This window comes from Prionailurus viverrinus, chromosome C2 (assembly GCF_022837055.1).
Source record: "Prionailurus viverrinus isolate Anna chromosome C2, UM_Priviv_1.0, whole genome shotgun sequence".
Taxonomy (NCBI): domain Eukaryota; kingdom Metazoa; phylum Chordata; class Mammalia; order Carnivora; family Felidae; genus Prionailurus; species Prionailurus viverrinus.
Window position 1 is genome coordinate 82,707,789 of NC_062569.1, and position 25,033 is coordinate 82,732,821.

At 36.3% G+C, this 25,033-nt stretch overlaps 1 long non-coding RNA gene across 1 annotated transcript in view; it reads left to right on the forward strand.

Annotated features, from left to right (window-relative positions):
* The window catches only part of LOC125175388 (uncharacterized), an 86,697-nt gene that overhangs the window by 46,954 nt on the left and 14,710 nt on the right, over positions 1-25,033 (forward strand). Inside the window, exon 3 of the long non-coding RNA XR_007155767.1 lies at positions 15,942-16,045. This is a non-coding gene — a long non-coding RNA (uncharacterized LOC125175388). The remainder of the gene's footprint in view (positions 1-15,941; positions 16,046-25,033) is intronic.

A 25,033-nucleotide genomic window follows, 5' to 3' on the forward strand; every position in this document is an offset into this window, starting at 1 on the left:
AATCTTATAAGAAGGGATTTTACTAATGTGAGCCCAGTAAAGACACATTAGTAAAGACTCACTTTACTAATGTGAGTCTCTTTGTCACTGGTTAAATCTAAAACTGTAGGTAGTGACAGTCTATGAAACTGGAGAGAGGGTGCCGGATTAGAGACTGAGGAGGAAACAGAGACCTCTGTTATTTTGTTAGACTAGAGACAGAAATTGTCAGCATTTAGGAACCAAGAATTTGGAGACAAAAATGTATGTAGAAATGAGCCTAAAATTCTGAGCTATATTTTTCTTTGAGGATTTGTCACTTAAACTGTACTGGCCAGTAGAATATAAAGCCATGGAGAAATAGAAAACTCAGAAGAGCTTTTGGAAGCCTTTATCTGCTAAGGGAACACTATCTGGAGTTCTGGCCTTACCAAATTTGAGGATCCTGGAAAAAAATCCCACCCATATGCTCTGATCATTCTTGGAAGACTACACATTAGCAGTGGGTAATAAACCCAAGGTATTCAAAATCATAAAGACTAGAAATCATACTTCAACCTAATAAGTGATGGAGTTGAAGAGAGATGCTCCTGTTCTAGCAACCTTCCAGAGGACAAGGGAAAACTGCCATGGAGGAATTCTGTACAATTTTTCATGCATATTGTCTGGAATTCAGTGAAAGGTTGCCAGGCATGTCAAGGAAATGGACCAAAAGTAATAAAAATAGACAACAGAAACAGATTATCTGTAGAAGTTATCAGATAACTATTTTATAATAGCTGTGATTAATATGTTCAAGGAAATGGTAAGATAGAAACATTTTCCAGAAAACTGAAGGTTCTTAAAAGAAACAAATAGAAATTACAGACCTAAAAATGCATTTCAATACATGTGTTGAAAGTAGTAATTCAATAGTAAGGACATTCTTTTTTTAAGATTATTTATTTATTTTGAGAGAGAGACAGCCTATGTGGGCGAGCAGGGGAGGGGCAGACAGAGAGGGAGAGAGAGAATCGCAAGCAGGCCTCATGCTGTTAGCACAGAGCCCTATGTGAGGCTCACAAACCCATGAACTGTGAAATCATGACCTGATCTGAAATCTAGTGTTGGACACTTAACTGACTGAGCCACTGAGGTGCCCCAATAGTAGAACATTCTTAATGAGAAGATTGTTAATATAGGTAAGTACTGTCCAAAATGGTGGACACTAGACACATGTGCCTATTGAGCACTTTGGAAAGTGGTAATTCCAAATTAAGATGTGCTGTTAGAATAAGGTATACATTGGATTTCAAAGACTTGGTACATAACATAAAATATCTTATTGTTATATTGTTAAATATTAAAGTGAAACTGCTTCAGGCTAAATAAAATATATTACCAAAATTCTTTCAACTGTTTCTTTTTTAATTTTTAAAATGTAGGTATAAGAGAGTTTAAAACTACATATGTGACTTGCATTAATTTCTGTTGGATAACACTTTTAGAAAGTAGATTTATAGAAAGTAACTAAATTGATGCAAACAGAGAGAAAAGAATATAAAAAACATTAAAAAAGTATAAACATATATAGGACATGAAATAAATGTCAAAATGTGTGTAATTGGAAATCCCAGAAGAGGAAGAGAGAGAGAGACAGTGGTGCAGATGCAATGATTTAAATAGATAATAACAGAATTTCCCAAAACTGGTGAAAGAAATTAATAGACTCAAGAGTTCCAATAAACCCCTAATAAGAAAGAGAAATGAAGAGATCAATTGGGAAATTTCATAATGGTAGAAGATTAAATCCACAAGAAAGATATAACAGTTTTAAATATTATAGACTTAAAAAGGTAGCTTCATAAAATGGACAGAAATAAAAGTTGAAATAGACATACCAACAATCAGTAGAAGATTTTAAGACCTCCATTAATAACAGACAAATAATTATAAGAATAGGGACATACTGAAAAATACAATAAAAAATGCCAGCATTGCCTCCAGGTTCAAAATGATTTCTGCCAACTAAACTCCAATTTAGCATTTCCAAAGTTTTCTCAAAAATTTCCATTATAGGTGCAAGAAAAGAAGAAACTAACATAATTTCCATAAGTTGGATTCATGATGCCAGCTTCAAGGCAGAATTAACACAAAATATGAAGCAGAGCTTGAAAATTCCTACCAAACTTCAGTGCATGGTCTAACTCAATGGCTTCTTCAAACTGAAACCTGACAAATGGTATGAAGATAATAGACAACCTTTCTGAAGGTTTCAATAGAGCCAGTATGATGACACATAAAACCAGGATTCTGTTTCTCCTTTTGCCACTATTAAGCTACTCTGTTATGGGCTAGGGATCACTTCTGCATTTACATTAAGAGGAAAAAAGTAAAAGTACTGCAAGACAAATTTGTAATGCTCCTCTTCTCTTCCCTCCTCCCTGCGTATATAGTTTACAAAAGTCTACTTGAAGTAAATATATTTGTCCCTGGGGAATATATCTTTAAGGCTGAAATTCAGGGTCTTGGATATCCCAAGAAGAGCAGAGGCCTTTTTAGGAGTTTCTCAACACCACGTGAGGTGCCTCTGCCAATGACTTTGAAGTATGCCTGCCTCAAAAACAGGAAAGTTAGGGGCACCTGGGTGGCTCAGTTGGTTAAGCCTCCAACTTAGGCTCAGGTCATGATCTCATGATTTGTAGGTTCGAACCCCATGTTGGGTTCTGTGCTGACAGCTCAGAGCCTGGAGCCTGCTTTGGATTGTGTGTTTCCCTCTCTCTCTCTCTCTGCCCCTCTCCCACTCATGCTCTGGTTCTCTATCTCTCTCTCAAAAAGAACTAAACATTAAAAAAAAAAAAAAAGAAGGTTACTCCCGGCAAACTGATCTACTGTAACATTGATCATTCTTGTTATATATTTGGTTAATGACTTAGAAATATTTTTATTTTTTAATACATTGTGGTATAGATTCTTATTATTTTCATCACTTTTATATAGTTACTTTTATTTTTTCAGTTGCTTTGAATGCTTTACATTGTACTGACTGAGTTAATATTAATGTTCTCTAAAATTATTTCTCTTGCCTTTTGGTCTGCAAAGACTGAGTTTCCTTGGGCAGGGTTCATATCGGAATCACCCCTGTTTCTTCATTGCTTAGCATAGTGTCTGACAGTAACAAATATTCAGGGGCTGTTTGAATAATACATAAATTATATGTTGTGATGATTGACTCTAACATAATCCATTGCTGTTAATGCCACATAAGAGTTTTGGTGACTCTGTGGATTGTTAATATTAAGATTAAACCTCAAATAGGTTTTTTATTGATAATATTTTTTTTATTATAGGCCTTTAAGAATGCATATTTATGTCAAGGGGAAAAGACTCACAAATTTCAAAACATTGGTTAATATCAAAGCAGTTGGCTGCTTGACATTAACATATTTTAGGCAGATTATCTTAGTAGTATATTGTCATATTCTAGACTCTCTTCAAGGAAAACATTTAATTTATTGTGGAATCCAAGAGAATCTTTGCATATACCAACAGATGTTTAAGTGCCGATGGAAAAAATATATTGGGAGTATTTTTAGATGTAATTAACATAGCACATGCTATAACTAATTTGTACCTTTAAAAATTGCTTGCAATAGTTTTCTTCTTTACAAATAATTTGACCTTGAATAACACAATTTTTGTGGGTGGTATAAAAACTTCTGAATTAGGAGCAGATTTAATCTTGGGTTTTTCTACAGATGTTTGTGTGTGTGTGTGTGTGTGTGTGTGTGTGTGTGTGTGTATTTTCTTTGCTGTATAAAAAAGCAGTTTTCAGAAATCAAGACAATGTATCCAGGACCAATTTAGAGTCAAAGAAAAGTTTTAGATCTTTTAGGCAATTTATCAGGTAATCAATTTTTAAGTCAATTAATTATTACTTTTAAGCAAAGTAAGCATTACAGTTCTCACTGATGGCACTAGTATACTGGAAAAAATAATTTCTTATATAAATACAAGTTATTGTTATTCTAGTTTATCATATGTGCTTAAATATAATTGCTGTCTTATATTGTAATAGGAGGACTATTCTAGGAGCTAAAATTCAATACATTCTATTGTGTTGTCCCAGATATCTAAATGCCATTCTATTTATGTGGTCTAGTAAAAAGAAATTCATGTAAAACAGGTTGATTCCCTAGGAAACTGACTGGTGCTTAACATATGCATTCTTCCCTTCATTGAACAAGCATTTACTGAGTTCCTGTCATATGCCAAACAGTATTCTGGGCACTGTGGGTCTAAGGCTAGTAAGACAAAAATCTCTAATATTGAAGTTCCAAAATAACGAGGATAGGAGAAACAAAACTGAAAAGATGATTGTACTATAAGGTGGAAACTGTAATGATAGAGAGAGAGAGATGGGCAGAGTATTATGGAAGCACAGAGATCAAATAGCTAATCCAAACTTGGTGATCATAGCTAGGAAGGGAATTTTGGAGAAGGTAATTCTTAAAAAAGCCTTAAACAGTAAGTGAAAGATTATGAATTGGAGGGGTGCCCTGGTGGCTCGGGTCATGATCTCGTGGTTCGTGAGTTTGAGCCCCATGTAGGGCTCTGTGCTGAAAGCTCAGAGCCTGAAGCCTGTTTTGGATTCTGTGTCTCCTTCTCTCTGCCCCTCACTCTCTCACACTCTATCTCTCTTCAAAAGTAAGTGAACATTAAAAAATTTTAAAAATAAATTAAAAAATATTATGAATTCGAGAAGAAGTATGTTCCAGGAAGAATAGTATAAGCAGTGGCAGACAGGCAAGAAACAGAATTTGTGCAAAGAATAGTATGTAACACATGTGTTGAAGGGTATTACACAAAGCAGAGAGAAAGTAGTAATGAGGCTAACAATAGGCAGGGCCAGATCAAGAATAACCTACAAGGGATCCTGGGAAGATGGCGGCATAGGACGCTGGGCTTACCGTGCATAATGCTGATCACTTAGATTCCACCTACACTTGCCTAAATAACTCAGAAAACTGCCAGAAGACTAGCAGAACAGAGTCTCCAGAGCCAAGTGCAGACGAGAGGCCCAAGGAAGAGGGTAGGAAGGGTGAAGAGGCGGTGTGCGCTCCATGGACTGGCAGGAGGGAGCCGGGAGGGAGGGGCGGCCCGCCGGCCAAGCAGAGCCCCCGAGTCTGGCTTGCAAAAGCAGAGGGGCCGGGCGGAGTGTGTTCTGACAGCAAGAGGGACTTGACATCTGGAAGGTTATAAACTAACAGCTCTGCTCAGAGAACGGGAGGGCTGGAGGACAATGGGAGGGAGAGTTGTTGAGCACTGGATGACAGAACTCAGCTTGGTGGGGAACAAAGGTGCTTGCCAGCGCCATCTCCCTCGCCCATCCCCCAGCCAAAATCCCAAAGGGAACCAGTTCCTGCCAGGGAACTTGCTTGCACCTCGCAAACACACAACGCTGTGCTTCTGCGGATCCATCCCTCCTGCAGGTCTGACTCCCTCCCGGTGCCTCAGGGCCCCTCCCAAAGTGGATCTCTGAAGGAAAGCGAGCTGAGCCTGCCTCTCCTGCCCCTGTGCACTTTTCCGATCCACCTCAGCTAATACGCCAGATCCCCAGCACCACAAGCCTGGCAGTGTGCAAGTAGCCTAGATGGGACACGCCACCCCACAGTGAATCCCGCCCCTAGGAGAGGGGAAGAGAAGGCACACACCAGTCTGACGGTGGCCCCAGCGGTGGGCTAGGGGCAGACATCAGGTGTGACTGCGGCCCCTCCCTCCAATGCAAGTTATTCAAGACAGCACAGGTGAAGTGCCCCCCCAGTACCGCACCACACCAGGGACTATCCAAAATGATGAAACGGAAGAATTCCCCACAGAAAAACATCCAGGAAATAACAACAGCTAACGAACTGATCAAAAATGATTTAAACAATATAACAGAAAGTAAATTTAGAATGATAGTCATAAAATTAATCGCTGGGCTTAAAAACAGTATAAAGGACAGCAGAGAATCTCTTGCTACAGAGATCAAGGGACTAAGGAACAGTCAGGAGGAGCTAAAAAATGCTATCAACGAGCTGCAAAATAAAATGGAGACAACTACGGCTCAGATTGAAGAGGCAGAGGAGAGAATAGGTGAACTAGAAGATAAAATTATGGAAAAAGAAGAAGCTGAGAAAAAGAGAGATAAAAAAATCCAGGAGTATAAGGGGAAAATTAGAGAATTAAGTGATGCACTAAAGAGAAATAATATACGCATAATTGGTATTCCAGAGGAGGAAGGGAGAGGGAAAGGTGCTGAAGGGGTACTTGAAGAAATAATAGCTGAGAACTTCCCGGATCTGGGGTAGGAAAAAGGCATTGAAATCCAAGAGGCACAGAAAACTCCCTTCAGACGTAACTTGAATCGATCTGCACGACATATCATAGTGAAACTGGCAAAATACAAGGATAAAGAGAAAATTCTGAAAGCAGCTAGAGATAAACGTGCTCTAACATATAAAGGGAGACCTATAAAACTCGTGACCAATCTCTCTACTGAACCTTGGCAGGTCAGAAAGGAATGGCAGGAGATCTTCAATGTGATGAACAGAAAAAATATGCAGCCGAGAATCCTTTATCCAGCAAGTCTGTCATTTAGAATAGAAGGAGAGATAAAGGTCGTCCCAAACAAACAAAAACTGAAGGAATTCGTCACCACTAAAGTAGCCCTACAAGAGATCCTAAGGGGGATCCTGTGAGACAAAGTACCAGAGACATCACTACAAGCATGAAACCTATGGACATCACAATGACTCTAAACCCATATCTTTCTATAATAACACTGAATGTAAATGGACTAAATGTGCCAAGCGAAAGACATAGGGTAACAGAAGGGATAAAAAAACAAGACCCATCTATTTGCTGTCTACAAAAGATTCATTTCAGACCTGAGGACACCTTTAGATTGAGAATGAGGGGATGGAGAACTATTTATCATGCCACTGGAAGTCAAAAGAAAGCTGGAGTAGCCATACTTATATCCGACAAACTAGACTTTAAATTAAAGGCTGTAACAAAAGATGAAGAAGGGCATTATATAATAATCACAGGGTCTATCCATCAGGAAGAGCTAACAATTATAAATGTCTATGTGCCGAATACAGGAGCCCCCAAATATATAAAACAATTAGTCAAACATAAGCAACCTTATTGATAAGACTGTGGTAATTGCAGGGGACTTTAACACCCCACTTACAGAAATGGATAGATCATCTAGAAACACGGTCAATAAGAAACAAGGGCCCTGAATGATACATTGGATCAGATGGACCTGACAGATATTTTTAGAACTCTGCATCCCAAAGCAACAGAATATACTTTCTTCTCGAGTGCACATGGAACATTCTCCAAGATAGATCACATACTGGGTCACAAAACAGCCCTTCATAAGTATACAAGAATTGAAATTATACCATACATACTTTCAGACCACAATGCTATGAAGCTTGAAATCAACCACAGGAAAAAGTCTGGAAAACCTCCAAAAGCATGGAGGTTAAAGAACACCCTACTAAAGAATGAGTGGGTCAACCAGGCAATTAGAGAAGAAATCAAAAAATATATGGAAACAAACGAAAATGAAAATACAACAATCCAAACGATTTGGGATGCAGCGAAGGCAGTCCTGAGAGGAACAATGCAATCCAGGCCTATCTCAAGAAACAAGAAAAATCCCAAATACAAAATCGAACAGCACACCTAAAGGAACCAGAAGCAGAACAGCAAAGACAGCCTAAACCCAGCAGAAGAGAAATAATAAAGATCAGAGCAGAAATAAACAATATAGAATCTAAAAAAGCTGTAGGGTAGATCAATGAAACCAAGAGTTGTTTTTTTGAAAAAATAAACAAAATTGATAAACCTCTAGCCAGGCTTCTCAAAAAGAAAAGGGAGATGACCCAAATCAATAAATCATGAATGAAAATGGAATTATTACAACCAATCCCTCAGAGATACAAGCAATTATCAGGGAATACTATGAAAAATTATATGCCAACAAATTGGACAACCTGGAAGAAATGGACAAATTCCTAAACATCCACACTCTTCCAAAACTCACCAGGAGGAAATAGAAAGCTTGAACAGACCCATAACCAGCAAAGAAATTGAATCGGTTATCAAAAATCTCCCAACAAATAAGAGTCCAGGACCAGATGGCTTCCCAGGGGAGTTCTACCGGACGTTTAAAGCAGAGATAATACCTATCCTTCTCAAGCTATTCCAAGAAATAGAAAGGGAAGGAAAACTTCCAGACTCATTCTATGAAGCCAGTATTACTTTGATTCCCAAATCAGACAGAGTCCCAGTAAAAAAAGAGAACTACAGGCCAATATCCCTGATGAATATGGATGCAAAAATACTCAATAAGATACTAGCAAATCGAATTCAACGGCATATAAAAAGAATTATTCACCATGATCAAGTGGGATTCATTCCTGGGATGCAGGGCTGGTTCAACATTCGCAAATCAATCAACGTGATACATCACATTAGTAAAAGAAAAGATAAGAACCATATGATCCTGTCAATCGATGCAGAAAAGGCCTTCGACAAAATCCAGCACCCTTTCTTAATAAAAACCCTTGAGAAAGTCGGGATAGAAGGAACATCCTTAAAGATCATAAAAGCCAATTATGAAAAGCCCACAGCTAACATCATCCTCAACGGGGAAAAACTGAGAGCTTTTCCCTGAGATCAGAAACATGACAGGGATGCCCACTCTCACCGCTGTTGTTTAACATAGTGTTGGAAGTTCTAGCATCAGCAATCAGACAACAAAAGGAAATCAAAGGCATCAAAATTGGCAAAGATGAAATCAAGCTTTCACTTTTGGCAGATGACATGATACTATACATGGAAAATCCGATAGACTCCAGCAAAAGTCTGCTAGAACTGACACATGAATTTAGCAAAGTTGCAGGATACAAAATCCATGTACAGAAATCAGTTGCATTCTTATACACTAACAATGAAGCAACAGAAAGACAAATAAAGAAACTGATCCCATTCACAATTGCACCAAGAAGCATAAAATACCTAGGAATAAATCTAACCAAAGATGTAAAAGATCTGTATGCTGAAAACTATAGAAAGTATATGAAGGAAATTGAAGATATAAAGAAATGGAAAGACATTCCCTGCTCATGGATTGGAAGAATAAATATTGTCAAAATGTCAATACTACCCAAAGCTATCTACACATTCAATGCAATCCCAATCAAAAGTGCACCAGCATTCTTCTCGAAACTAGAACAAGCAATCCTAAAATTCATATGGAACCACAAAAGGCCCCGAGTAGCCAAAGTAATTTTGAAGAAGAAGACCAAAGCAGGAGGCATCACAATCCCAGACTTTAGCCTCTACTACAAAGCTGTAATCACCAAGACAGCATGGTATTGGCACCAAAACAGACACATAGACCAATGGAATAGAATAGAAACCCCAGAACTAGACCCACAAACGTATGGCCGACTAATCTTTGACAAAGCAGGAAAGAATATCCAATGGAAAAAAGACAGTCTCTTTAACAAATGGTGCTGGGAGAACTGAACAGCAACATGCAGAAGAATGAAATTAGACCACTTTCTTACACCATTCAGAAAAATAAACTCAAAATGGATAAAGGACCTGAATGTGAGACAAGAAACCATCAAAACCCTAGAGGAGAAAGCAGGAAAAAAACCTCTCTGACCTCAGCCGTAGCAATCTCTTACTCGACACATCCCCAAAGGCAAGGGAATTAAAAGCAAAAATGAACTACTGGGACGTTACGAAGATAAAAATCTTCTGCACAGCAAAGGAAACAACCAACAAAACTAAAAGGCAACCAAAGGAATGGGAAAAGATATTTGCAAATGACATATCGGACAAAGGGCTAGTATCCAAAATCTATAAAGAGCTCACCAAACTCCACACCCGAAAAACAAATAACCCAGTGAAGAAATGGGCAGAAAACATGAATAGACACTTTTCTAAAGAAAACATCTGGATGGCCAACAGGCACATGAAAAGATGCTCAACGTCGCTTCTCATCAGGGAAATACAAATCAAAACCACACTCAGATATCACCTCACGCCAGTCAGAGTGGCCAAAATGAACAAATCAGGAGACTATAGATGCTGGAGAGGATGTGGAGAAACGGGAACCCTCTTGCACTGTTGGTGGGAATGCAAATTGGTGCAGCCACTCTGGAAAACAGTGTGGAGGTTCCTCAGAACATTAAAAATAGACCTACCCTATGACCCAGCAATAGCACTGCTAGGAATTTACCCAAGGGATACAGGAGTACTGATGCATAGGGGCACTTGTACCCCGATGTTTATAGCAGCACTCTCAACAATAGCCAAATTATGGAAAGAGCCTAAATGTCCATCAACTGATGAATGGATAAAGAAACTGTGGTTTATATACACAATGAAGTACTACAAGGCAATGGGAAAGAACGAAATATGGCCCTTTGTAGCAACGTGGATGGAACTGGAGAGTGTGATGCTAAGTGAAATAAGCCATACAGAGAAGGACAGATACCATATGTTTTCACTCTTCTGTGGATCCTGAGAAACTTAACAGAAACCCATGGGGGAGGGGAAGGAAAAAAAAAAAAGAGGTTAGAGTGGGAGAGAGCCAAAACATAAGAGACTGTTAAAAACTGAGAACAAACTGAGGGTTGATGGGGGGTGGGAGGGAGGGGAGGGTGGGTGATGGGTATTGAGGAGGGCACCTTTTGGGATGAGCACTGGGTGTTGTATGGAAACTAATTTGACAATAAATTTCATATATTGAAAAAAAAATAAATAAATGCATTTTCTGCCTCTACTGAGATAATTATATAATTTCTCTCTTTTAGTCTGTTAATGTGGTGAATTTCTCTGATTTTTTTGGAAACTATACTAAACCTTGATCTCTTAGATAACACTATTTGTTTATAAGGAATTATCCTTTTTATATTTTCCTTCATTTGATTTACTGATAATCTTATTGTTACATGTTATTAGGGATATATTTATGTAGTTTTATTTAATGTCTTAGTATGGTTATTGGAATCATAAAAATAACTAAGAATTGTTCCCTCCTCTTCTATTTTAAGGGTAAAAATTGTGTGAGTTTGATATTTTCTTTTTGGTTTCCAAATATTAGGGTGTTTTCCAGTTGTCTTTATGTGTTTGATGTCTAGTTTAATTACATTCCGCTGACTGAAGGTAGTTCATATTATTTCACTTATTTAAAATTTGCTATGATTTTTTTTATGACACAAAATATCTATCTTCTCTCTTTTTGAGTACTCCATGTACACTTACTGATGGGTGAATTGTCTTTTAAATGTCATTTAGGTGAAATATCTTGATAATGCTTTTCAGATCGTTGATAGTCTGAGAGATTTTCTGGCTACATTTTCTACCAAATACTAAGAATGGAGCATTGAAGACTTCAATTATAATTACAAATTTGTCTACTTTTCATCTGTATCAGTGTTTATTTTTATGTTCTTAAAATTATGTTGTTGGGTAAATATAAAAGGACTATATTGCTTTGATTAATTGACTTACCATATTACATTCCTGATAATATTACCATTTTGATATTAATATTGTTGCTTCAGCCTTTTTTTATTAGTTTCTTCCTTTTTTATTTTTTGAAGTGTTTATTTTCGAGAGAGAGACAAGTTTGAGCAGGGGGAAAGACAGAGAGAGAGAGAATCCCAAGCAGGCTCCAGGCTCTGAGCTGTCAGCACAGGGCCCAACATGGGGCTCCAGCTCACAAACCGCTAGATCATGACCTGAACCGAAGTTGGATGCTCAACTGACTGAGGCATACAGGAACCCCAATTTATTAGTGTTTCAATTGTATATATTTTCTAACCCCTTTCCTTATAACCTATTTATGTGTTTATAGTTAAAGTGACATAGGCTTCTTGTAGACAGTACAGATTTGGATCTTGCCTTTTTAAAATAACATCTGACAATCTCTGTCTTCTCATTGGAGTGTTTGCATGATTTACATTGAATATTATTATTGAATATATTGGACTTAAATTTACTATCTTGCTAATTGTTTTCTATTTGTCCCATTTATTCTTCATACTTTTAATAACATTTTCCTGCCTTCTGTTTAATTAGTACTTATATGATTCAATTTTATATCTACTATTGGCTTTTTTTTTAATTTGTGAGTTTATCATACTCTAAATTCAGATAGTATTATATTATTTTTGTATAGCATAGAACTTTATACACACACATACACACACACACACATACACACACATTTTAAAGCTAATGATAAATTTTAACAACTTTTACCTTAAGGGCAAGTATTTCTTAAAACAATTAGAATGACTTTTTTTTTTTGGTTCTTCCCTGTGTAGATCAAAATTTCTATTCCTGTTATACTTCTGACTGAAGAACTTCTTTCAACATTTCCTATCATTAAGAATGCTAATAGTAAATAATCACAGTTTTTATTTGCCTAAAATTTCTCAATTTTGACTATTTCTGAGAAATATTTTCTTATGTATAGAATTGGTTTTTTTTCCCTTCAGTACTTTAAAGATGTTGACTCATTTGTCTTCTGGATTTCATAGCTTTCATAAAATGTCTCTTATAATTCTTGACTGCTCCATTTGTAGGTTATTTCTTCTCTGCCTGTGTTTATATTTTTCTCCTCACCTTTGGTTTTCAGTAATTTAACTATGATGTATTTTTTTCTTCATTTTTAAATGTCCTCTGCTTGTAATGATCTGAGACCCTTAAATATATATTTTATTACATTTCAGTAATTTTTAAAAAAATTCCCTACTGTTGTCCATTCAAATATTCCTTCAGTTGTTTTTTCTTTTTTCTTTTTGCAGAACTCCACATACATTGTGTTAGACTATTTGACAATTTCCTGTGGCTGCTGGATGATCCACTTCCTTCTACTCATTTTTCTCTTTGTTTTTCATTGTAGATATTTCTATTGACCTTTCTTAGAGTTCACTAATTCTGTCCTTAGGGGAATCAGATATCTCTGATGTCATGATTTTTAACTGTGTATGTGTATGTGTGTGTGTGAATCACATGGGAAAAACACTGCAATGAAAAGAAATTTGGATTAAGTAGTAGGAGACCAGGAATTTGATTCTGTTTCCCTAGATTATTACGTAGGCACATTGTAGATTTTGATAACTGTTTGTAAAAGAGAAGTTTCTATAACATTACAAAAATTCTATTTTACTCCTAAAATTCTGTTGGACTTGGATTTACAATCCAAGCAAATTCATTTCAGAGCTCTGACTTGCGAGGAATAATGGTCTGACTTGTGGAAATAGCCTGCCTCACATATTAAATAAATTTGTCTAATAGCTTATATAAATTCCCAGATTGAGGATACTACTTTGAAGCTCACTAGGATTTGTTTTTGTAAGTTTGGGTCCTTGTAATATTTAAATCCTAGTGTTTCTTTTCTAGTTCACTCCCCACCCACTCACCACAAGACAGATAAAGTTACATACTTTTAATCAATCTAGATTTGGGGCATCTGGGCATGTCAGTTGGCTGAGCATCTGATTCTTGATTTCGGTTCAGGTCATGATCCCAGATTCGTGGGATCAAGCCCCACATCAAGCTTCATGCTGAATGTGGAACCTGCTTAAGATTCTCTCTCTCTCTCTCTCTCTCTCTCTCTCTCTCTCTCTCTCTCTCTATCTATCTCTCCCCCCCCGCCCCTCTTCTGCACACTCTTTCTCTCTCTAAACTAAAAAAAAATAATAATAAAAAACCTACATACATAACCTTATCAGTATAGGGAAAATAAAACACCTGTTTATAGTTTTATTCCCCACTCACTAATTATGTACGGTTAATCCAGAGAGAATAAAAACAGAAAAGTTTTAATAAATATCCTTAACTAGGGTTCTTATTTCGATTTCAAAAACCTGCATCATTTTAAATAAACAAACACTTGTTAAATGCTCGGAAATAGCTCAGAGAATTTGGGAAGGTAGGACCTTTGCACTTTTATATAAACAGAAAGGACATGGCATATTTGGGGACCTGGTCTCCTAACTAGTTATGTGATGTGATCATGGATGATTCTTTTCTTCATTTCTTAATTCAAATTCTCTCATCTATATGGACTGAAGATAACAATATCTTTCCTCCCAGGATTGTTATGAGCCTAATTGAAATGGTATATGGAAAACCTTGATAGTGCCTGAACATAGTAGTTGGTGTTGAATCTGAATCCTTCTGTCCTTACTGTTTTTTTGTTACAGCATTATTCCAACTTTAGCTTTACAGTAATCAAGTATGTGCATATCTCAGTCCCCAGGGGACAGAGTATCCCCAAAGCAAGCTGGGAAGTCATTTCTGCATCCACAGTACCTTTAGTATAGTCTCAATATAAAACAAAACAAAAACATTTGCTGTTAATGTAATTTGAATCACTATTCCGACTTGAGTTTAGGACTGGCAAATTAGACAATGAGTGTAAAAGTACTGTATAAATTCTAAAAAGAAGACAGGGAAAGTTTAGTGATGATGATGAAGACCCTGTCGTTACTCCCTAGGAGATTACTTTATAATGGGTGGGTGGGAGGAGGTACAAGATAAATTAACAAAAGAATAGGTCATGTAAAACACATAGCAGTTAAATTTTAGGTTGATGCATATTATTCATAGAAGAGCTAAATAAATAATTTCTAGAGGTTAGGGAATAACTCTAAGAGTGGACTTTGCCAGGAGCACTGGGGGAGAAATCTTGAGATGAAGCTTTATCAAGCCACAAGGAAAATACATTCTTTTCTAGCCATTATTCCTGTATACTTGAACAATTTTCCTTTTTCCTTCTCTTATACATTTGTTTCTTCATAATTCTATCGGAGACTCCCTTTCTCTTACTACTTTATGCTTTCAGACTGGTTCATACTCATCTATTGCTACGGTTTCCATTCTTTAAGTTTCAAATTAGTACCAAGATAAATCTCTCTCTTGAATACCTGCCCTCTATATCCAAAACCCAAAAACTCTCTGCTGAGATGTCACACCAAAGTCTCACAGGTACTTCAGTCAACTCAAATTCACTAAGTCTCAAACTGTCTAAATTATCTTTCATTCCACCCAAATTTATATCTCTCTACTAGTCTATATTTCAACAAATGACATCACCATCTACTCAGTTTTGCAAGCTGGGCATATAGGTAGGCATCACCTTAGTCTTCGCTATCCCTTATCTGTCCCCACCAAGATCCACTCCATCACTAGATTTCAATCCTAGATGTCTCCCTGGCCCTCTCTGTGTCTTCCCATCTTCTATTCCATTCTATCCCAGTTCCTATTTTCATCATCTTTCAAAGATGATGCAGCAGAATTCCAACTGGCTTTCCTGTTTCTATTTCTGCTGCCCTCAATGCTTTCTTCATTCTGTAGGTGACTTCTCAAAACTGCAACACTGATTGTGATGAGACAAAAGTGAAAAGTCCTAGTCGTTTAACAACGCACTCAGTAAGGAGAACTCTAGATTAAATCTTCCTGTCTTCCATCCTCTATAAATATAAATGTTATTGATTTTTAAATTATCAGTTATATTTTTAATCCATAAAGACATTCTAACAATAAAAGCTAGCAGTGCAGAGATGGAGCAAATTTTAATATTATATCAAATTCCTGAGGAAAATAAAAAGACTAGTGATTAAAATGGTCTGCAAATTAAGGGCAAAAACATCAACATTAAAAATAAAGTCCTAAATAAAATTATTTTTCTCTACTGAATTAAATGTCTAAAGAAATTTCATACTCTTGAGTTCTTTGTCCTGCTCAACCTTATCTAGAAGTGTCCTTTATGACTGGAGAAAGGTGATTTTTTCCTTCAGGAAGTACATTCAGGATGTCTCTCACTAGCTTTAGGATATGAGAGGTTTTGTGTTCAGTGCTTAGTCTCTGATGTGCTTCATGTTTCACAGGTCCTGAGAACTGATGAGACACACAGCATTATCAAGGCATTACCTTGATAACTACTTCATTCAGAGAATAAGGCCATCAGCAGTTCCATTGCCAGGTTTACCAGGTAAAATGTTTTCCAAACCTACTGTATGAGGAAGAAAAATAAATAGAGAAATTCTGTTTTTAGCTCTATCAGAATCCCAGTTGACTTTGGTGGTCCACCAAATGCAACCTGAGAACATACATTCACTCAGGAGAAATTCACCTCAGTGTTGATTTGGACTAGGCCATCCTGCACTTATTTGGTTCTTTTGCTGGAAAAGAGAAGCTCTGGAACTTCCTCCAGATGAAGCAAGAGCAGTAACCACATTTAACAATATATTTAAAAAAGCATGATTCTTAAGATAAAACACAATTTTATTTTTGTCATGTCCCTGGATAAAAACTACAGCAGAGTCATGAATTTTCTGAGTTTTAGATAATAGACAATCCTAGTGCCATCTTGAGCTACTGATCCTTATTTGTGTTAAATTGGCTCTTTGTTCCAGTTAAGCCAATGCAGACTTAAGTGGGAAATCAGGGCATAGCTGGTTTCTCCCTTTCTCTGTGTTCACCTTCTCCCCTACTCCTTGCTGTTTAGATTTCCCACTAAGACTGAAGTGGGGAAAAGGTAGAGGGGAGAGTTCTTACTTGAACTTGTGTTAGCTTTGAGTTTGCTGGGTGTGCCAGATGTTTAGAGATTATTCTTTTTCTCCTGGTGCATTTTAATAGCTCTTCCCAGGTGTCCTGCTGAGGTCTCTTACCTTCAATTCCTTGGTGCTTCTTTTCTTTCCAGCAGTAGTTTGCAGCAATTCCTTCTGCAACCAAGTACTCTAGGGAAATAATTCCAGTTACTTTTTTCTTATGCCTTCTAGACTTCCCAGAGAACCGATTGGACAGGACTCTGTGCAGCTCCAATTCTGCATTTCTTACCCAACAACCTCTGGGTGTGTTCAGTGCCTACACAGTCTTACTCTCCTCCTGGCTGTGCCACCAAAACATGGAGTAAACCTTTCTCTTGCCTTTAAGATTTCCCAGGAAGAAGTCGTAGCCTTGTTCATATTCTGTTTTAGATTTCTCTGACTTAACACAAACATAAATCATCTGTCTCTATCTACCAACAGTTTAGAGACTCAAGCTCCCTTCTTTCTGACAGTATCTAGGACTTTCCAGTGAGAGGTTGTCCTTAGGTACTAGATTTGTGTGAAGAAAGCCTGCCCCCAAGAAGAATTCTGAGTTCCATCTACCCATGGTCCCCTTTGCCCACAACATAATCTGACTTCCATTTGTCTCATTCCTTTCCTCTAGGGTCCAGGCTTACCAGTTTCTATTAGGAAAGAAAAAAAAATGTGTATATACTACACTATACTACACACACACACACACACACATATACATATGAGCAAGATTTTCACTGTAACTTAGATGTTTATATTTGAGATGAGAGGTTAGTTTCTTGAAGCTTTGTCTTTGCTTTGGAGTGACTTGAAGAAGAGAGAATGTTCGTCTAGCAATAAGAAACAGAGAAAAGACGGGAACGGCCAGAGAAAAGCTACATTCAAATTTTGAGTTATAACCTTGTTACACAGCCTCCCTTACTAAACATGCACATCCTTCCTAAAGAAGTTGTGTCTTATCTTAGGGCCTTCCCGTCCCAAGAATGTAGGAGTCATGGCACTTTGGACCATATTTCACCAGGATACTAATTTCTGAGTGCTTCCTTGAAAGCAACAAAATGAGCCATATGGGTGATGCATTTGCTCTTGGTTCCCCAGATGAATACACAAACCAAAATACTTATGGATTAACCTGCCTTCTGTACTAGGAACAGGCACAGTTACCTCTTTAATCAAGCAGAGTCCCTTTTAAAAGAATTGAGGGCATTTGTCTCATTGCCACTTATACAGATTTGTAATTTCCAAACTTCATTTCATTTTGTTCTTTTTTAATGAACAATCCCAAACATACAATATTTCATTGATTCTAAAGCACATGTAACATTTCAGCTTTTAATACTTCTGAGGTTGGAATGCCTCTCAGAGCCATGGTGTGCCCTAGTGTAACTCTTGGCCCTTTTCCCTCTTTACTGGTGCAATGGATAGCATCTAAGATTTAATAATACACATTACATAAAAGTGGAGAATAGAATAAATTAATATTCAGTAATGACCCTGTAGATTTAATAGTCATCAACATCTCATTGTATGTTCTTTATCTTTTAAAACTTTTTTATTATTGTGAAATGTCTCTATTTTATAAGTATTTTAGTAATTTCACTACAGGTTAATCCTAAATACTATAGTTTCATCTGTAAAAATCTAAGTACATTTCTTACATAAATTGCAATCCTATTATCACACCATCAAAATTTAAAAATACATGTTAACATTCTGCTACAAAATACATTTTAATTTTTTTTCCCAGTGCCTTTAAAATAGCTTCCTCTATGTGGTTTGTATGAATCAAATTTCAAATAAAGTCTCTTTTGTCTGATTTCCTCCTTATGGTATAATTTAAATTATTTTTCTGTCCACTGTGTTTCCTGTGAATTAGAAATTAGAGATGAAGGCTTGATTATCTTGAGGTCCTATATTCTTGGCAAATGTACTTCAGAGCTGCTAGTGTGTACTTCATATTGTATCACATCAGGGGGAACACATTCAGAGATGATGAATTTTAGAATTGATTGCCTTTCCGTAGCGGTATATTTTCTTTTTCAGTGAATGAAATTGTCTCTCATATATTTCAAAATATTTCAGAAGCATGTCAATATTCATCTCTTTCGTTGTTTCAGTTCTCTTTCACACTATTTGTTTTTCATAAATCATGGGCATCCATCCATATAATTTGTGACTAGCTTCTCCTACAGAATGATAGCTTTACAGCAAAGGATTTCGTTCTTGGATTAAAAAAAAATTGATTAGGATTCCTATTAATACCACAGTGAAGTTGGGAGTAGAGTGCTTTCGGGTATTTCTTCCAAGATAAAGGTATTGCTTATTTCCCCCCATATGAAGAAGGAAGACATGATTCTGGTCTGAAAAGTCTAGATAAATTACCTCAATGCATATAACCAGAAATTTTTTTACTTAATCTCCTCTGTAGTTAAATAGATAGGAAGTTATTTGATCTTTTCTAGAATTTGCTGAGTTCATAATAACCTTCTTTATTCTTCCTTGCATATTTGAGGACTAGTCAAGATACATTTTCTACCTTTAAAAACAAAGTTTCAAATTTCTCCTTTTATAGAAATCTCTAATTCTGATTATTTACTTGTCCTTGTTTATATTTTAGTAGTTTGAATTAAAGCAACACCAAGAAGGATTAACCATCATAATTCCATATGCACAGTCAAGTAATTTATAAACAATAGCAATAAACAAACAAACAAACAAACAAGTAAAGTTTCTGGAGAACATAATGTTCTCCAAGGTCGGGTATGAGAGAAGATTAGGTGTGAAGGTGCAAAATAATCAGGAACTCTCTGAGGAACCCACATTTAAAAATTAAACGTCATTTTATTTAAAATATGTACTATATTTTAAGATAGTAAAATATGGTACTTAACATTTTGGAAGCGTTAAATACATTTTTGTGATACAAATACAAAAGTTTTGGCTCATAAAATGACAAGTTAGGTAGAAAATACTGTACATAGTATTTTCTGTACTGTACATACACAAATCTTAGTACTTATTGATAGAAATGATCCAGTATTATCCTGTGTGTGCCTAGGGTAAGAGATCCCAATGACAAGGTCCTCCCTTTGTATACAATGTTTCTGGGAGATGGTAGGCTACCAGCTTAGTATTTTTTCAAATGTTTTTGGAGAGACACCACAGATTATGTTTTATTAGAACAAATTATTCAACTAGAATGATTCTCATAATGGGTGAGAGCTTTGTTCTCAAGATGTTTCCAGCTTTAAGAGTTCATGACAGAATTTTCCATCATAAAATAAGTTTGGGAAATAGTTAAACAGGTAACTTTCCTTTAGACTTGACGGAGTTTACAGTATGTTTTATATATTATGATTTCTCAGAAATGGAGTATAACATGTGGTGGTTTTGAAAATTGTATGATCATATTCTATAGATTTTCTTTCTTCACATGGCTAGTAAGTTTTATTGTGTACTAGACATTGTAAGTGATACAGTGTAGAGACTCTAAATTCTGTCTATTGAGTTTTAGAAGTTTTACTACAACAGGCAGTTAAATTACTGATATCTTATTGTTCTTGTGAAAGATTGGCTTGTGAAAGAAATTACTGGCGAGATCTGCTTTGTTGTCCCTTGTTCTAGGTCACATGTTTTTTTGTTTTGTTTTGTTTTTAAGAGAAGAGAGAAAGCAAACACACTTGTGTTTGCAAGGGGGTGAAGGGCAGACGGAGAGGGAGAGAGATAATCTTAAGAAGCCTCCGTGCATAGCTTGGAGCCTGACTTGGGGCAGATCATGAGACACTTGAGCTGAAATCAAGAGTCTGATGCTCAACCGACTGAGCCACCCAAGTGCACCAGCTGGTTTTAATCCCCATTTCAATATTGTTCTACTGAGCACTCTGTAGTGATTGCTACTAAATAATGCAATCAAGGAATTTAACATAATCCTAAAGTCTATACTAAAGTAATATATCTTTATTAAGATAAAATGAAAGTTAAGAAAAGGAAAGAATAAAAACATGTAATTACCAGCGCTAAAAATCATCAGTGTTAATATTTTGTTATATTTTCTTTCAGTATGTTTCTATACCTATAGAACTTTTAAATACATGCTTAAAATTATATATAAAATATTTTAACCTGTCCCTCCTACTTACAAACACTATGAGTAGTCTTTCACATGAAATAGTTACTTTTTTTAATGGCTTCATAATATTACATCAGGTTTCATTTGACCATTCCCTGTTATGTAAGTTAGTTTTTTCTTTCTAAGTTTCATATTTTTGGAAATTTTGCTGGAACAATTTTGTTTATAAGGCCAATTTAAATTAAGTATTATTTCCATAGGATATTTTACAGATATAATTTCTAGGTCAGGGACATAAATACATTTAGAATTAGTAATAACACATTAAAATATCAATGTATGTAAATACTCTAATATAATAAGTTGTTGTTATTTTAGAGTTGTTATATTATTCTTATTCCTATTCCTATTATTCCTATTACTCCTATTCAGAGTTGTTATATTATTCCTATTTGTGATTTGTGATCACTGGTGAGTATGCAAATTTTCAGATTGGTTTAATTAATGTAATCTCTGCATTTTTTTAATACGAAATTTATTGTCAAATTGGTTTCCATACAACACCCAGTGCTCATCCCAACAGGTGACCTCCTCAGTGCCCATCACCCACTTTCCCTCCCACCCACTCCCCATCAACCCTCAGTTTATTCTCAGTCTTTAAGAGTCTCTTATGGTTTGCCTCCCTCCCTCTCTAACTTTCTTTCCCCCTTCTCCTCTGCCATGGTCTTCTGTTAAGTTTTTCAGGATCCACATAAGAGTGAAAACATATGGTATCTGTCTTTCTCTGTATGACTCATTTCACTTAGCATAACACTATCTAGTTCCATCCACATTGCTACAAAAGGCCATATTTCATTCTTTCTCATTGCCAAGTAGTATTCCATTGTGTATATAAACCACAATTTCTTTATCCATTCATCAGTTGATGGACATTTAGGCTCTTTCCATAATTTGGCTATTGTTGAAAGTACTGCTGTAAACATTGGGGTACAAGTGCCCCTGTGCATCAGCACTCCTGTATCCCTTGGGTAAATTCCTAGCAGTGCTATTGCTGGGTCATAGGGTAGATCTATTTTTAATTTTTTGAGGAACCTCCACACTGTTTTTCAGAGTGGCTGCACCAATTTGCATTCCCACCAGCAGTGCAAAAGGGTTCCCGTTTCTCCACATTCTCGTCAGCATCTATAATCTCCTGATTTGTTCATTCGTTCTGACTGGCGTGTGGTGGTATCTGAGTGTGGTTTTGATTTGTATTTCCCTGATGAGGAGCAACATTGAGCATCTTTTCATGTGCCCGTTAGCCATCTGGATGTCTTCTTTAGAAAAGTGTCTATTCATGTTTTCTGCCCATTTCTTCACTGGGTTATTTGTTTTTCGGGTGTGGAGTTTGGTGAGCTCTTTATAGATTTTGGATACTAGCCCTTTGTCCGATATGTCATTTGCAAATATCTTTTCCCATTCCATCAGTTGCCTTTTAGTTTTGTTGATTGCTTCCTTTGCAGTGCAGAAGCTTTTTATCTTCATGATGTCCCAATAGTTCATTTTTGCTTTTAATTCCCTTGCCTTTGGAGATGTGTCAGGTAAATTGCTGTGGCTGAGGTCAGAGAGGTTTTTTTCCTGCTTTCTCCTCTAGGGTTTTGATGGTTTCCTGTCTCACATTCAGGTCCTTCATCCATTTTGAGTTTATTTTTGTGAATGGTGTAAGAAAGTGGTCTAGTTTCATTCTTCTGCATGTTGCTGTTCAGTTCTCCCAGCACCATTTCTTAAAGAGACTGTCTTCTTTCCATTGGATATTCTTTCCTGCTTTGTCAAAGATTAGTTGGCCATACGTTTGTGGGTCTAGTTCTGGGGTTTCTATTCTATTCCATTGGTCTATGTGTCTGTTTTTGTGCCAATACCATGCTGTCTTGATGATGACAGCTTTGTAGTAGAGGCTAAAGTCTGGGATTGTGATGCCTCCCGCTTTGGTCTTCTTCTTCAAAATTACTTTGGCTATTCGGGGTCTTTTGTGGTTCCATATGAATTTTAGAATTGCTTGTTCTAGCTTCGAGAAGAATGCTGGTGCACTTTTGATTGGGATTGCATTGAATGTGTAGATAGCTTTGGGTAGTATTGACATTTTAACAATATTTATTCTTCCAGTCCATGAGCACGGAATGTTTTTCCATTTCTTTATATCTTCTTCAATTTTCTTCATAAACTTTCTATAGTTTTCAGCATACAGATCTTTTACATCTTTGGTTAGGTTTATTCCTAGGTATTTTATGCTTCTTGGTGCAATTGTGAATGGGATCAGTTTCTTCATTTGTTTTTCTGTTGCTTCATTAATAGTGTATAAGAATGCAACTGATTTCTGCACATTAATTTTGTACCCTGTGACTTTGCTGAATTCATGTATCAGTTCTAGCAGACTTTTGCTGGAGTCTATCGGATTTTCCATGTATAGTATCATGTCATCTGCCAAAAGTGAAAGCTTGACTTCATCTTTGCCAATTTTTCAGTTGTATTGGTTAATTAATTTAACTACTGTGGTCTTAGTATTCTTCTCATTAATTTGTGTGAAGTTGTTTAAGACTAATGTGATAACCTTAGTCATTTATAAATCCAAATAATTTCTCAGTTATTTATTTCTGAATCATGTGTTTATTGGAATGATACATATTCAATTAAAATCAAACCTAACCAGTATAATCTTTGCTTGTGTTATTTCCTCTTAATTAGCCATTTTTTTTTTACTTCCTGTGTTGCCATGGGTTGCTATTTAACAGCCAAAGTAGTAATTTTAAAACAAATCATATCACATCACTTCCTTTTCTTTTTCTTTAATGCTTTACATTTTATGTCTTTTTTAAGTTTTTATTTCATTTCCAATTAGTTAACATACAGTGTTATATTAGTTTCAAGTGTACAATATAGTAATTCAGCAGTTTCATACATCACTCTGTGCTCATCATGAAAGGTGAACTCTTTAATTTCCATCACCTATTTAACTCATTCCCTACCCTTCTCCCCTCTGGTAACTATCAGATTTCTCTCTATAATTAAAAGTCTGTTTCTGTCTCTCTCTCTCTCTCTCTCTCTCTCTCATTATTTCCCCTTGCTTGTTTTGTTTCTTAAATTTCACATATGAGTTAAATCATTGGTATTTGTCTTTTTCTAATTGACTTATTTCATTTAGCATTATACTTTCTAACTTTGTAGCTCCATCCATGTCATTGCAGATGGCAAGATTTCATTCTTTTTTATGGCCGAGTAATATTCCAGTGTGTGTGTGTGTGTGTGTGTGTGTGTGTGTGTGTGTGTATCACATTTTCTTCATCGATTCATTAGTTTATGTACATTTGGACTATGATTTGGTTATTATAAATAAAATGCCATAAACATAGGGGTGCATTGTATACCTTTGAATTAGTGTTTTTGTATTCTGTGGGTAAATACTCACTGCCATTGCTCGATCCTAAGGTAGTTCTATTTTTAACTTGTTGAGGAACCTCCACACTATTTTCTACAGTGGCTGTATCAGTTTGCATTCCTACCAACAGTGACACAAGGGTTCCTTTTTCTCCACATCCTCGCCAATGCCTGTTGTTTCTTGGGTTGTTGATTTTAGCCATTACAGTGGGTGTGAGGTGATATCTCATTGTAGTTTTGATTTGCATTTCCTTGATGATATGTGATGATGAGCATCTTATCATGTGTCTCCTGGCTATCTGGATGTCTTTGGAGAAATGTCTGCTAATGTCTTCTGCCCACTTTTCAGTTGGGCTATTTGTCTTTTGGGGGTTGAATTTTGCAAGTTCTTTATATATTTTGGATACTAGCCCTTTATCTGATGTCTCATTTGCAAATATCTTCTCCCATTCCATACATTGCTTCTTAGTTTTCATTGTTTCCTTCACTATGAAGAAGCTTTTTATTTTTATAAAGTTCCAATAGTTTATTTTTGCTTTTGTTTCCCTTGTCTCAGGGGACATATCTAGAAAAAAAGTTGCTACAGCTAATGTCAAAGAGGTTACTGCCTGTGTTTTCTTATAGTATTTTTATGTTTTCAGGTGTCTTTAATCCATTTAGGTCTTTAATCCATTTTGAATTTACTTTTGTGTATGGTATAAGAAAGTGGTCCAGTTTCTTCCTTTTGCATGTTGCTGTCCAGTTTTCCCAACACCATTTGTTGGAGACTGTCTTTTTCCCATTGGATATTCTTTCCTGCTTTGTAGAAGGTTGATTGACAGTTTAATTGTGGGTTTATTTCTGGATTTTCTATTCTGTTCTGTTCATCTGTGTGTCTGTTTTTGTGCCAATTCCCTACTGTTTTGTTTACCACAAC